Raw genomic sequence first — 15,277 nt, forward strand, 5'->3', positions numbered from 1 at the left:
TCACGAGGAACTGTGCTAAAGGTTTGCGGCATTAGGACGGTGGAGAATCACTCATGTACTAGCTCTCTCAGCGCAATCATTAGCCCAGGTTTTTCTCAACATGCTTCCTGGGGGCTGCCAGACATAGGCAGCCAGAGGTTCACTGCAGTTTGGGGCAACCCAGTGTTTTCAGGGATATTTAAGAAAAGATCACTTGATGACAGGTAGAAAGAGGAGGAGGGGTGTGTGAACAGGGTGGAGGCATTGTGACAGGAATCAGCACCAACAAAAGACTATCAATGTAGGTAACATTTTTATAAGAATGCACAAGTCAAAAAAGACTTAGAAAGCAGGCTTGTGGAACTACGGTTTATCCTGGATCATTCATAGACCAATGGCACAGTGCGTCATGGGCTCTCAAGAGGTCCCCTGCTTGGCAACTTACAAACCCAAGCCTTAATGGAGGAGAGAGAAAAGGGGGAAAGAGGTCCCAACAACACTAAGTCAGGGATGGGCGGGGGCAGACTCAGAGGTGCCGCACTTTCTCTGAATAGACTCACAGGGCACCTTTGTGTGAAGGGGAAAAAGGGTTCACGGACTCCAGGGCAAGGCACCTCCCAGCAGGGTCACTACTTGAATGCAGAGTAGGGTCTAGGGAGCACGACTTATGATACTCACCTGGCATGGCACCAGCTGCAGCCACACATGACAGATGATAGCTCGGATCTCTCCATCTCCCCAGTAAGCAGGTGACACTCGTATTAGACCTTGTTAGTCTGGTCACTAGCTGTGAGACTTTGAAAGCTACTCGAGCTCTTGGGGCTTCAGTTGTTCCCTGTCCAGCAGGTGACGGGCTGACTGAGATGTCGCCTAAGGCCTCCTCCCTATTTCCCCCAATTTTTAGCAGACATCTGGAAGTATCTAGTTGCTATTTTCCAAAGTGTGTCCCCGAAACAAGAGAGTTCTGTGGATTGAATCTTCATTTCTATGAGGTAATTTTTGTTCCTGTTCATTTTATTTCTGAAGTTATTTGCTCTCTTTTCATCTTAAAGCCATACTTTCATGTCAAAGGGCTCAGTATTTTTGAAACTATGAGAAGGTTACCTCCCAAACTACTCAAATGCTCATTAACAGAATGGATAAACTGAGCAGAGTCATTTACAGGCACAAAGAGAGTGGCTGCTACCCGCATCAATTTAGACATATCACACCCCAGGATGAACGAGATATTTGAAAAACAAGCAAAAAAAACATGTATTTGATTGCACTTACATACAGTTCCCCCCAAAGTTTTTGAAATTCCCCCCAAATAAACTCATTTTGATTGAGTCCATTTTGACTCATAGCGACCCTATAGGACAGGGTAGAACTGCCCGTGTGGGTTTGCAAGATGGCAAATATTTTTCTGTGCAATGACGGGCAGTTTCAAACTGCTGACCTTGTGGCTAACAGGCCAATGTGTAACCCCCAATGCGTCAGAACCTCTGGCACCTATCAAGAACCCACAGAGGCAGTTCTGCTCTCCACCAGGGTTGCTGTGAGTCAGGTTAAACTCGATGGCAGTGAGCAAAAACCCAGCTATGAGAATAGAAGTTAAGGACAGTAATCATCATGACTCTTAAGGTGGGGCTCCCAAGTGGCTGGCTGTGTTCTATCTTATTTGGCAGCTGGTGACAGGAATGTGACCATTATGTGCGATACATTTCTTATTTGGCCACTTTTCTACTTATGTACAGCAATTCAGTAACAAGTTCAACATGATTAAAAACCACAGGGACAAATAGGAGAAAAAAGACCAGCCATTAAAAAAGCAACAACTGGACAACACAAATGCTGCTGGCTGTGGGAAGAAACTGAATCACATTTCATTTAATGTGACCCTAAGACCATCCTGAGAAGCTGAAAGAGAAGCCTCAGTACACTGTCTACAGCTTTCATTTAGAATTGCTAGAGTTTCAGAACGACTTCTTCGCTCACATGAACTTGTGGCTCTAAGTTAGTAGAAAATGTTGCTTTTCCTTCTGTCTTTCCTAAGTCTCTAAAATACCACTGCTCCAAGATCTACCACTGCAGTTAGAAGACCTGCAAAATGTAAACATTTTGGCACCTATCAGAAAATACCCAAAGACAAACTATTAGTTGGACTACTAAGGGTCTAAATGGGTGCTTGTATTTGGACTTATCCCAATTATGGTCACATTAGTGCAATACCTAGACAATTACCAAGTCTCTGCCTACTGTGCTGGTTCATAGATTTAGACGAAGCACTGCCAAGGAAGGCCCCACAGAAAGTACTATACTACAGAACACTAGCTTAGCCAGAAAACCCCGGCCTTCTCCTCGGGTCTCTACTTGGCTCCTCTGTGAATTTGTTTCAGCACCACAAATTTTTCCTCCTGCAGCCAGAGAGTCTGTTGTCAGATCAGTGACCCCTGTCCCCTCATGTCCAGTGCTCTGTAACCCATCAGGTTATAGGGGATGATTGTTCCATTTGATGCAAATAAAAAGTGATAGTGTACACACACTTGCAGGAGAAGTTTGGCCAAATCACATAAGATAATCAGAAGAACAGATGACTTGTTTTTGCACAAAACTGTGGAGGGACTTCAGCCATTACTGCCTTAGAGCCCACCCGCTGATCTCACCGTGTGGAAAGAGGGCGGCCCCCCACATTGTGGGAGATGAATGAAATGACGGCGGAATCCTCGGCGCTAAGGCAACGTGTTCAGCTTTGGAAATGGTAAATGGATGGAGGTGGGAGGCTGGCCCAGTCCCTGCACAGAACTGAACAGCAAACTAGCGATTCAACACTGATGCAGGCAGCGATGCCAGAACATCAATTAGCAGCCCTACTTCATGCTATATACAGATCCTATAGCTCAAACAAACCTATTGGCGCAGGGGGGTCAGTTCTAACTCATAAAGACCTTATATCAAAAAACAAACACACAAAACTCACTACCAGCCAGTTGATTCCGACTCACAGCGACCCCGGACACAGTAGAACTGCCCCTGTGCATTTCTAAGACTGTCAAACTCTTTACCGGAGAAAAAGGCCCGTCTTTCTCCTGTGGAGTGGCTAGCAGTTTCAAACTGTTGACTTTGCAATGAGTTAGCAGCCCAACAAGTAACCAGTAAGGCACCAGGGCGACGCCACCGGGTTTCTGAGGCTGTAACTCCTTACGAAAGCAGACTGCCTCCTCAGTTGCTGGTATATGTTGGAACTGACTTTTCCACAAGCAGCTCAAAGCTTAACCCACTGTGCCACCAGGTCCCCTTATACAGGGCTTTCAGGACTTTAACCTTTTTTATTTAATTTCAAAAGTGTTGCTTTCATTGCAGATGATATAGAATTCTGGGCATAACAAAGACTTAGGAGCAGCTCTGGCAGGGTTCTGGACTGGGTTCACGCTGACCTCCCAGTTAAGAAGAACTAAACGTTGTATGATTGTTATTTTTTACAAAAGTTTATTCTTAAATGTACAGCAGGCCCCAAGACAACACTTCGTTCTGACTATAGGTGGCAACAGATGTTGTAGCAGGGAGTCCAGATGCTCACACTGGAATGGAATCAAGGGTCATCTTGGCCTCCGTCGCCAAGAACAGCTGATTTCCGGGAAGATTTCTTCATTCCACCTGTGCCCAGGGGGGCTTGCCCCGCGGCCTTCGCTCTTAGCTCCTCCCGTTTCTTCTGTTCTTTCTGTTCCTGCTGGAACGCCTTCTCTTCCCTGGTTCTCTTCCCAGGTCTGCTTCTTGGGTTGCTTCAGGGCCTTCTCACACCTTCGTGGCCCAACATGGCGCCTGCAGCCCCTTCCCCAGACCTGCTGTGCGAGAGCGGAGCTGGGGCTGTAACTCTTAGGGAGAAGTCTCACCTTTCTCTCCTGGAGTGGTTGGTAGGTTTGAACTGCCAACTGTGAAGCTAGCAGCCAATGCTTAATGCACCTTTATCCTTATCTTAATTATGTTTTTCTTCAGCTAAAAATGTCTTACTTGCTAATGCACGCTTTTAAGTAAGTTCTCCCAATTCCAGTACTGTTTTAAATACTCAGCCTTCTAAATTTAAATTTTCCTGTTAATTAAGTGCCCAGTATTCTACTTCCTCTAGAATTACTCCTTTCTCTAGTTGGTACTTATTTTTACAGGCCCCCAAAGCCTCTTCCTTAGGATTCTGTGTGGTTCAAAACGCCCTCTCAAATACTCCTTGTATCATAATGTAACCACAGAGGCCAGCAAAGCAATTTTTCCTGTGTTAGTTTTAGAAAAGATACATTTTAACTAAACTTTCACCACTCAAAATGCCTTCACTAAATCTTTGCTAACCACTCCCACTCTTTCATACACATTTGTTTTATATACAGTCACAAGGCAAAATGAGTATTTATACAATTATGCATATGAAGACTTCCTAAAAACATACCATTTAAAATCTGCATTACACACCCTGTAACTCTACTGCCAGAGACTCTGGTCAAAATAACGGACTGAGGTTTTCTTCCACATTGTATTACTGTTTCTGGTTCGCATGAGGGGAGCTGGTGGAGGCAGGAAAATCATCATACAACGACCAATGCTGTACCTGAAACCTGGCAACCACACACTATGGTACAGCAGGGTTCTATTAAGGATTGTAAACACGCTAAAACTTCTGGGTTTGTTTCTTTGAAAGAATAAAAAGTTGGAGTTGCATAAATAAAAACCAAAGCTTCCATGTTCGTCTAGAATGATAGGTAATACCAAAGACACCTCCCCGCCCCCTTCCCCGCTTTTAAAAGAAATAGGCACACTGTACCAGGGTATTAGTGGAGACTGCACTAGCGAATAATTGGAAAAACCCACCTCTGCACACATGCAGAAAATGTACTATCCTTTAGGAAGCTTAGAACAATACAAAAAGGATTTCAGAGAAGGCCCAGGGAAATTTAGTTCTCAGCTCAGAAAACCACCTTAGGGGCTATTTGGGAATGCCATCTGGGGTCCAGGCAGCCTCCTCAGCAAAAAGGAGAACTTGTTGAGATCATCCAAAACTAAAATTCACATACATTTCTACATCTGGACTGAATTAATCTTTTCTTGGTACTGGCTTTCATGTAATAAAATAATTGTTTGCAGGTTTTTTGTGTTTGGGCTCTTTCTTTCTTTCTTTTTTGAACTCAAAGCTTTGGAAATCAAATGGGCAACGTCCAAGTGGAAAACTACAAAGAATTTCTTTATCAAAAAAGTTAGTTGTTCCACAGGCCTTCCTTACACTATACCACTCAGAACCTGACAGCGCAGTCAAAAACAATTCTGCTTGAAACTTTCATTTCAAGCGTCTGCCACAAAAGGCTACACAGTTTATTATGTCATAAGTTCTGAAAGCCAAAAGTTTTATAAGCGTAGTTAAATGAAGAAATAAGGTCCAGAAACGAGAAAAAGCTCTACAACTCCTCATCCCCACCTCTAGCCCCTGGCCCGCACTAGCACACACTTCAGCTAGCCCAATTGAATGCTGTGTTGGGGAACTTCTAGTTCACATCCGCTACCTGTGGAACAGGGCACTGTGTTCCGGAAGGCCATATCTTCATCTCGGCCGCCCAGGTTGGTTTCAGCCTTTTCCTTTAAGTTAGACCCACAGGCATTTTAAATATGTAAATTCAAGTTATGCTGGAAAGAAAGTGATGGTGTCCCTCTACTGCCCACCCCCCAAATGAAGAGAGAAAATTTCCTCCCTTAAAAAGTTTTGAACACTCCAAGGAGCACTGCTTACTGTGGTCCATCAGTGTCAGATCTCAGGGAGCCTTACAAGTAACTGGGGGTAGGGGTGGCCCCGGACTAGTTCATATTACAGTAAGTCTGCTTTCTGGAAAAGATATCCTGCAGATAACCTGATACTAGATATCCCTTGGGGGACCCTTTTCAGAGAATAACCCTGCCAACGGTCCATTTTAAAATGAAATATGAATCCAATGTTTACAAACATATCGAAGAAAGCATTCAAATGACAGCTGTCTCATACTGGGGAGTATTCTCCTTTTTAACACTCCACGTTTATATCTCAGGATCTAGGGAAAATGGCTAGGTGTTAGAAAGTTTTATACAACAAAGGGGACAGGCAAAGGCATCTGTTGTCCCCGCCCTCTCTCTCTGGGTCTCCTCCCCTCCCCCTCTCTATCCAGAGGGCAGCTTGTGGGTTTGGGTTGTTGACAAGACTTTCTTGTCAACAACATTCTGAAAAACGTTTTAATCCACTAACATTACTAAGCTTAAACGTGTGGCCTGCTCTAAGAACACACACACTTTTTTTTTAATGACAGATGAATTCCGGAAAATTTCCCCCACAAAGTTTTGATGCTGTGAAATATCAACTCCCTGAAATCACAGAAAGGAAATGACTTACATTCTTGAAAAATGCAGCCGCGACCAGCTTTCCCCAACAGCGTTTTCTAATCCCCGAACTACACCCTGTGGCACGGGGGAGGATTCCGTGCAAAAGCTCGAATAGATGCTTATAAAACCAGGGCACAAACACCGCCGGGTCCCAGAGGAGGGAAAGGAATTATACATGGAAAATCCACTCAGGCAGACTTTTCCTCCACACTCAGAAACGCCGTGGCGCACAGGCTTGAGGTCACAAGCAATTCGAGAAGGCTCCTCTGAACTTTTCTTTCCCTGCTGTGAGCAACACACAGCTCCTGGGGGAATTCCTGGCACAACAGAGTTTTGCTAAAAAATACATAAAACATTTGAAAGTCAGAGGGATAAGAGAGCAAAGGAGCTGATATTTCTTTGGGCTCTAGCTAAATAATTGCACGGCCTGAAAACCTGACAGCTTTCATTTTAACTTTAAACTATGCTTATTTTGACAGCTTTCCACCATCCCCTCCAGTCTTTAAGAAAACGCCCTCACCACTGGGCTCCACTGTCCCGGGGACTCTGGGCGCTGCGTCCATCCATGTGTTCCTCATGGGTGGCCCTAGCTGGCCAGCACTGAGAGCGTCCGGCCCGGCGCAGGTCCGCCGGGTGGACTCCAGTGCCTGGGCCAAAGGGGGTGTCGCAAGCCCCCCGGGGGTCCCAAATTCTACAGGCTGTCCCTGTCGCTCGCATCCCGCAGAGGCCCCCCCATCTGGCGCCGCCCCGTCCCAACGCAAAACCTGGGGCTCGGCCAACGAGCCACTTCCAGGGACGGCGGGACCCCGGGGCTGGCGGCGGGGGCCGCGGCACTGACCCCAGGAACCCGGGGCTCTAGAGCCGGCCCCGGCGCCCCGTCCCGGCGAGCGGCCCGCTAAGGCGCGACAGCCAGGCGCCCCCAGGAGACGGCCTCGGGCACCCCCGGGGAGCCCTGCGATCCTGGGATGCCTCGGCGCCCCGGGCGCAGTCCGCGCCGCGCTGGTCTCCCGCCTTCGCCGCAGAGGCGGCCCCGGAACACCTCCCCCGCCGCCGGGCTCGGCTCCCCCGGGGGCCGTGCCCCCGCCGCGGCGAGGACCAGCTCCGGCAGCCGAGAGGCGACCTTTCGGCGCGGTGCTCGCACGTCCAGCGCCCAGGGAGACGAGGACAGACCCGGAGAGGCGACACCGCTCCGTTGGGGCTGGCGACTTCCAGACCCCTCCACCGAAGCCCCGTCGCGCCGCCGCCGCCGCCCGGCCGGCAGGGGGCAGAGCAGGCGGCCGGGGCGCGGCGGCCGGGCGGGAGGCGGCCGGGCCGGGAAGCCCCCGCGGCCCTGGGCTCCTTCACCTACCTCGCTGAAAGCCCGAACCTGCCAGCGTCCGACTCGCGGCAGCTCGCAGTCCCTCCCTGCCGGCTCCGCGGCCGCCGGGCTGCTCTCCGCCGCTGGGCCAGGGCAGCCGAACCAGCGCTCCGCGTCCGCCCCACCCCCGCCCACGCCTCTCGGACCCGCCCCCTCAAGGCTCCGCCCCCAGGCTCCGCCCCCGGCCCGCCCCGAAGCGGCGGCCGAGACCCGGCCGGCGGGAGGCCAGAGCTGCGCCCGGAGCCGCACGTGGAGCGCCCGCAGGCTCCGCCCTCGACCCAACCAAACGCCCCGGTGGGGGAGGTACAGGGAGTCGCGGCAGGAGACTGGGGGACCTCTCCCCGACTCCCGTCCCGAGAAGGAGGCCCGGAGAAGTCACAGCGCGTCGTGTGCCTAGCAGAGATCTGGGTCTTTTCCAGCGGAGCACAGGCCACGCTGGAGGACTCTCCCCCTCCCCCCCGGGTAGTTGAATGGCTCCCTCCTCCGCCGGCCCCTCTCCCCCGGGATGCCCCTTGGCTGAGTGCAGCTGGCCGGGGGCGGCGGCTTGGCGGGAGTTACCATTCGACGAATTCCGAGCGACTGTGGGAGGTGGCTTAGAGGAGGCGGTCCCCAGCGGAGGCGGCTTCGTGTTGGCCTCGCGTCCCTGCGGTCCTCGGCCCCGCACTCACCTGCCCACCCATCCCTTGGGGCGCCGCAGAGGTCGCCCAGCTTCGCCTCCTACGTAACCCGGCCGCCCCAGGTCTACTGGTAGACGCGGCTGTGGCGGGTGTGCCTGGGACCCCGCCGGGAACTTGAGCCGCCCGGGGGCGGCGGGTGATGCGCAGGGCCAGTGGGAGAGGTGTCAGTGCCACCCACAGGTCCAGCTTGGAGCCGGAAGCTCCCAAGCCCCTTTAGTTGAGGGGAAGGAGCGATCTACTCCTCTCTGCTCAGTGGGCACCACCGGGAACTACGGGCAGCAGGACCCATGCTGGGGACTGGAAAGGCTCACGGGTAGAGCTCCAGCCTCTCCTAAGCTTCTGCCCCCTAAGCCTTCCTTTGACTTCGTTGACTCCAGGACCCAGGGCGGCCAAACTTCCTCACCAGGCCTTTCACCAAAGGGACGGAGGGAGGTCTACGTGGATGTTGTCCCTCCTGGACAGTTGGGTGGAGGAGACTAGAAAGCAGAAGAGAACTTGAGAAAAGACACTACCTAAGATCAGATTTATGGGCGCCAACTTGACAATTGGCCCTGCTCTTTTGATCTAAACAGATAAAAGAAAGTTAGCTGGTGCTGGTTAAACACGTGCCTGTTTGTGTGGCTTGTTTGCATATCAAAGGGAATTCAGTTTTGTGTTCCTTACAGTTGAAAACTCCCTTGGAATGGTTTCCAGTTCACAGCTTTCATGTTTTAGGAACCATGACATTAGGCTGGATATTAGGAATTAGGCTTTTTAAAAATTTTCTTAATTGCAAAATCTCCCAGAGCTTGTGTGTGATGAGTGGGGCGGTTACTAAGGCAGTTGCAGGTGATTTAAAATCGTGACTCCATTATAGAAAGGTGACCAAGCAGTATGATTAATAACTACATTTAAATGTTTTGTATACAGTTAATATGCTAAAACAAAATCTGATCGGTAGTAAGCAGTTGATCATAATGTGGACACATAAGAACAGAGGATTGTATGCTTTTCCTCTCCATTCAAAATGAGTGCCTACTGAACACTTATCGCTAAGGTCTTCTCTACACTACTTTGATGTCTAATGAAATAATCCAGAGTTTGTGGGTAAAAATAAATGAGTAATATCTTAACTGCCATAGAAAATATTTGCAAATTCTATTTATTTCCGGCGTCATGCAGGAGAATCTATCTAGCAGGTAAAACACATTGTTAGATTGTGAAACATTTCTCCACATGTGAAATAATTAGGTACTATAAGCAGACCTTTTTCCTGAGGTATGTTTTTAAGATTAGCTTTATGGTCTCTAATTAGATTGTAGCAAAAATTTATGTGAATATTTTCAGAATTGTAAGCATATTTAACCCATATGCAATCCACAATAAAACAGACTCTTAAATAACACATTTTGTAAACTAAGTACTTTAAATCTCTTTAAAATTCAGTCTTGTAACCCTTCTGTCACATCATAAAATTCTCAAAGAATTTCCTTGGAAAACAGCATCTAATCCATTAGCAGTAGATAGAGAGCTGAGAAAGGGGAGACTGCCTCACATATTTTATTTCAGGAATTTCAAAATCCTTATTACAATAAGGAATACAATTTTCAGTAGGTATTTGAAGTTGTTTTATGATTTCTTAGAACTTGCTAAACAGATATAATTTCCCTATTACAATGTTTCCCAATTAAGGAATATTGCCTATCAGTGAAATATCATTGTGTATACATTTTAAGATGTTTCTTTTTCTATGGCATTTAAATATTAACTCTATATTTTTGCTTTTTGTTTTTCTAGGAAAAAGTTATACATTCTATTGAATGTATTGATGCTCCAGGCACAAGCTTAGACTCTGGGGTTCACAGAGGAAAAAGAACACCTGAATCATCTAAGGCAGTGGTTCTCAACCTTCCTGATGCCACAACCCTTTAATACAGTTCCTCAGGGTGTGGTGACACCCCCCCCCCAACCATAAAGTTATTTTCCTTGCTACTTCATAACTGTCATTTTGCTACTGTTATGAATTGGGTGACCCCTTTGAAAGGGTCATTTGACCCCCAAAGGGGTCATGACCCAGAGATTGAGAACCATGACCCACAGGTTGCGAAGCACTGGGAATAGACCTCTACGCGAGCAATTGCAATAAACTTCAATGCTTGCAGCAGTGGAAATCTGCCATAGGAAAAGTGGAAGACTTGCAAACTTTAGGGGTGTCACCCAGTGTTCCCTGTGGACTGAGATGGGGAGGAAGAATGGTTCGGAAGTCAATTGGTTGAGGCAGTGGTTATCTTGTTGGACATTGGAATCACTTGATCAACTTCAAAGGTTATATGTCCTAGGCATATAATGAATTGGTCTGAGAGGTAGCCTGGGCTTCCATGGTTTTTTTACATTCCCCAGGCTATTCTAAGTGCAGACACATTTTGGACATCTGGGTTAAAGGTATCTGGGTAGAAAGCATAGAATGAGCAAGTGTAGCAAGGTGTACTGCTAAAATGATATCATAGTTTCATTTCGTAATGGAACAGTTTAAATATTGGTAAGTGGCTGTACAGGTTTGATGCAGGGAAAACATTATATAGAAACTGAAAAAAATGTGAACTGTTAGCATTCTGATTTCTTTACAAATATTTTCCAAATAGTAGGACAGTATGCCCCAAATTAAAATGAGAATATTAAAGAAAATTTAGTGCATTATGCTTCAGTACATACATATAAGTGCCAATCAAAAAATATAATCAGTAGTTGGACATTGGCTTTTAAAGAATACTTTTCCAAAATTAAATAGCAGTCTTCTGCTGAAGGTTGTAATAAAGAAATTAGTTTATGTGTTTTTTTAATAATTGCCGAGGTTATTTTTCAAACAAAATAAAATGAATTTAAAGCAAACAATGTAAGCTTAAGTCACTCTTACTCTACACATTTAAATAGTGATCAAAGTGTTGTGTTTTGACTTTGAAACAAGATAATCACAGGTGAAAACTTAAGAAGTGCATGAGATGGTCCTGGTCTCCACTGTCCCACATGACGCTTTTCATTTTGCTCAGAAGGTGCTGTACAGGGTGCTCTAAAGTTGAACCACCAAAAAGGGAATTCAGTGCTCAAGATCGGGAGAATAGGCCATTGAGTCCAGCTACTGTGGCGTCCTCGGGTTTTACAATGGGTTAAGCATCAAGCACTAACTCAGCCACCAGACAGGCTGGTGGTTGGAACCCACTCTCGGGCACCTGAAAAGACAGACAACCTGCTTCTGAAAGGTCTGCCTCTTCAACCATATGGGAGAGTTCTACTCTGCCCAGGTGAAGGTAGTTGTCAGTCAAATTAGCCGGTTAGCAACCAATAACAACAAATGAATAGACACCAAGAGCCCCTAACCAGGCCTATAAAGAAATGTTTAGTGGAGGCAGTACAGCGTCGGGATTGAGTTCATGGAGCTGTCGGATCCAGGAAACGGAGATCTACTGGATGTAGAGACACCACATTGAACTATCTAATTCTGCTCTTTTGGTGGATACATTTTGAGAACATATTTAAAGTAGGATTATGGATTATTTTGGATTAAATTTTGGCTTTACTACCAAAAAAACAAAACAAAACTCCCTACTATCAAGTTCATGCTGACTCATAGTGACCCTATAGAACGGACTAGAACTGCCTCTGAGTTTCCGAGACTAGAACTTTTTATGAGAGTAGAAAGCCCCTTCTTTTACCTGAGGCTCAGGTAGTGATTTCAAACTGCTGACCTTTCACATGGCAGCCCAACACTCAACGGCTGTACCACAAGGGCTCCAGTACAGCCTGTAACAATTTACTGGCAACATTCATACTTAAGGAACTATTTATTATGTTTGCATTCTACTATGAGCTTTAATTTCACCAGAGACATCACATCCCTACTCCTGGAAGGCTTGAATACTTGAAAACTCTAGCAATGTTTCCCAAAGTAGGCCACACTGGGAGGGGTGGGGAGAGTGGGGGAAGGTGCCTGAAATGATTCAAGGAAACGTGCAAAAGCAGATACCTATACTTTCTCTTGGGTTATAGGCTATAACACAAAAGTTTTTAAACTGCCAGGGGCAGGGCACTGAGTGGTACCCACCCCCTGAAAAGGGAGTGGTAGGCCAAATAAATTTGGGTGCCTACGAACAAGTTTATTGACCCTGCTCCCAGGTTCTGGCACCCTAGGCCAAGCCTTTCACTCCTGAATAGCAGAGACAATTCTAAAAGGTGCAGCAAAGGTATTAACTGCACAGCTCAGGAGAACCCAACACAGAGAACTGCGCTGAGTTTTTGAAGTTCAAAGTGATAGTGGCAGAGAAAGAGTGCAAGGTAAGGGATCATGCTGCAAACTAAGACATAGTTGAGGAATTACATTTGACAATTTCACTGTGGCCTTATGCCTGGGTCTTTACCTTATAGAACATAGAAATGAAGATAGGGAGAAAGTATATTGATGCTGAAAAGGATCTAGTGGAAGAGGTGACATAAGGGCTAGCCTTTACTATAAAACTAACTTGTGTAGTAAGATGAACAGACACATGCACACCAATGTTCCCTGTAGCACTGTTAGCAAGAAGATTGGGTCAACTTAAATGCTCCTCAGAAGGATGAATAAAGAAACCTCGGCACACACACGCAATGGAATACTCTGCATTCCCAAAAAAGATGAAGTCACGAAGCACCTCCTGTCATAGATGGACCTGCAATGAGTAAAACTAGCCAATCCCAAAGGACAAATACTGTATGAGGCCCCTGTTAGAAAGAAAAAAATCAACACAAAGGCTTCCTTATCAAAGGAAATTGACGTCGATGGTTACTGAGCAGGGGAGGGAGACTAAGGGAGTGGAAATGAAGCAGTGGGCTACAGGGTACACAGGTGTTGGCTTGGGTGAAGGGAAAGACAGTATTCCGCAAGAGGGAGAAGATAAAGGGGTGGGGAAGACCAAGGTGTTGGGAGGTTTGTGTCCCTCAATGTCGAATTGATCATGTAACTTGGAAAGTTGTGCGACACAAAATTGTTGAGCTGCAATGTAAACCCCTGCCTAATTCACCAAAAATATGTTAAAATTTAATATTTTTAAAACTGACATGTATGCCCTTCTTAAGTCTATCGGGGTGGTATGGTGGAGGGAACTTTCTTACCATGACTCTTCGACCCAAGTCTCTTGTGACTCCCGCCAAAGGATTGGGTGGGACTACGCAAGAAGCGAGAGCCAGGGTCTTGGAAGAGTTATCCAAGACCTCCAGCTGAAATTGTGGAGGCAGAGAGACCAGATGCATCAGACCAGCATGAAGCGACAGAGAAGCTATGCAGATATGGTGGGACAGAGTGATAGGAGCGCTGGCTTTCTGGCCCATGGAGTGAAGGGCAAAGGACCACAGGGCTAAGAGACTAAGAACCAGAGAAGGATTTGGCTCCCACATGCCTGAGACGCTGAGAACTCGAGAGGGACTTGGCTGCTGGCTGGGGAAACCCATGGCTGTATCCTTCCTGTTGGCCGATCCTCCTGTGGTCCCCCATTGACTTCCCTATAAGCCTCCATTCCCGTGAGTGGTGTCTGTGGGTTCTGTGCAGCCGTTGCAAGGAATTACTGAACCCAGAAGAGATGCAGAGAGGTGCGGGGGGGGGGGGGAAGGGGGGTGGTGGTTGGTGTCAGACAAGGCAAAGACGAAGGGAGTATTGGAGCTTGTCTGACCCTTACCTTGTGGCAGTAGGGAAGTCAGAGTCTGTCAGCCATTTCTCCTTCCATTGTTGTTTCTTTCAGCGGCTTCCCAAATTTTGTGGGAAAACAGAATGAAAAGATAGTCTGGATTTTCCCTGAACTTATTGAAATCCCTCATACGAGGAGTTTTCCATTCTGATTCTTTGATTATTTTCTGAGAAGCTCAAAGAAACCCTTTGTGCCCTCAGAGATGGGCTATCGTGCCCTCCACTCCCCCGTGGAGGAGAGAGAAGAGAGGAAATGAGGTAGGGATCTAGTGCTACACTGGTACGGCAGTTCCATATCATGTCAACTAGACACTGCTAACTGCGAGGCCAGCAGTTGGAAAATCCCAGCCACTCTGCGGGAGCAAAGCCAGGCTTCCTAATCCCATTACATGTGACGTCCCAGGCCCAGGGCCTCTATGAGTTGAATCCACTGGATGGAAGTGAGACACTCCAAGCTAGGGGTGCAGGCCAACTTGTCAAGTGGTAGCTTGATGACACCTCCTTGGGAACCTGGGGCCTTTTATAGAAGAGCAAGATGAACCAGAAATGATTCCTCTCTGCCACCTCATCTTCCACCTTGCTGGGACTTCATTGGGACTCTGTCTCTGAGAGCGGTCAGAGTCCTGCCATGTTTCTGCTGGCCTTGGGGGAAGACAGGTGACTGTGCCCTCCCTGACCTGTGAGCTCCCTGCTTCTTGCTTCGTCCTCCGCCACCGTGGGCCTCTCCAGCTAGCACTGGACCTGTGGACTTGACCTGAGCTGTGGGGCTATCTGAGGTAGAGCGATTTCTCCCACAGAGATGAGTGTCACTGGTTTGTTTCTCTGGACAACCCAGCCTAGCCCAAACTGGTTACTCCGAGGTCTACCGCACCCTTTAATTAGCTGAGAAAATATTGTGTGCGGAGTCACTTTCCAATACAAAACATAACATTGTGAGTGGCATTGCCACGGACATGCTCTCCGGTATTTGAGGACATCAGTTTGTGCCTGAGACATTCTGAACTAGAACAGACAGATGTGCACATTCATCTTCCAGAACCAGGCTGACGGGTCGTCTTGAGAATAACAGCCCAAGTCCTATTTGTAAAGAAGCTTGATGAAACCCATTCTCTCTGTTTCATTTAATTACCTTGCATGGATTACAAGCATAACAGAAGTGTTTAAAAATACTGATGAATAAAAGTGTAAGTAAGTGTGTCAATGTTAGGT

At 47.3% G+C, this 15,277-nt stretch overlaps 1 protein-coding gene across 4 annotated transcripts in view; it reads right to left on the reverse strand.

Moving 5' to 3' along the window:
• FRMD6 (FERM domain containing 6) overlaps positions 1–15,277 on the reverse strand; it is a 252,187-nt gene that overhangs the window by 68,005 nt on the left and 168,905 nt on the right. For 3 of the 4 annotated variants that reach the window (XM_075530976.1, XM_075530977.1, XM_075530973.1), the window contains exon 1: positions 7,694–7,830. The exons of the other annotated variant lie outside the window; for it this stretch is intronic. The gene's annotated coding sequence lies outside the window, so the exon portion shown is untranslated. Of the gene's footprint in view, positions 1–7,693; positions 7,831–15,277 lie in introns of those variants that run through there. 4 annotated transcript variants of the gene reach the window in all.

The sequence above is a fragment of the Tenrec ecaudatus genome, chromosome 14 (assembly GCF_050624435.1).
Source record: "Tenrec ecaudatus isolate mTenEca1 chromosome 14, mTenEca1.hap1, whole genome shotgun sequence".
In the NCBI taxonomy this organism is placed as follows: Eukaryota; Metazoa; Chordata; class Mammalia; order Afrosoricida; family Tenrecidae; genus Tenrec; species Tenrec ecaudatus.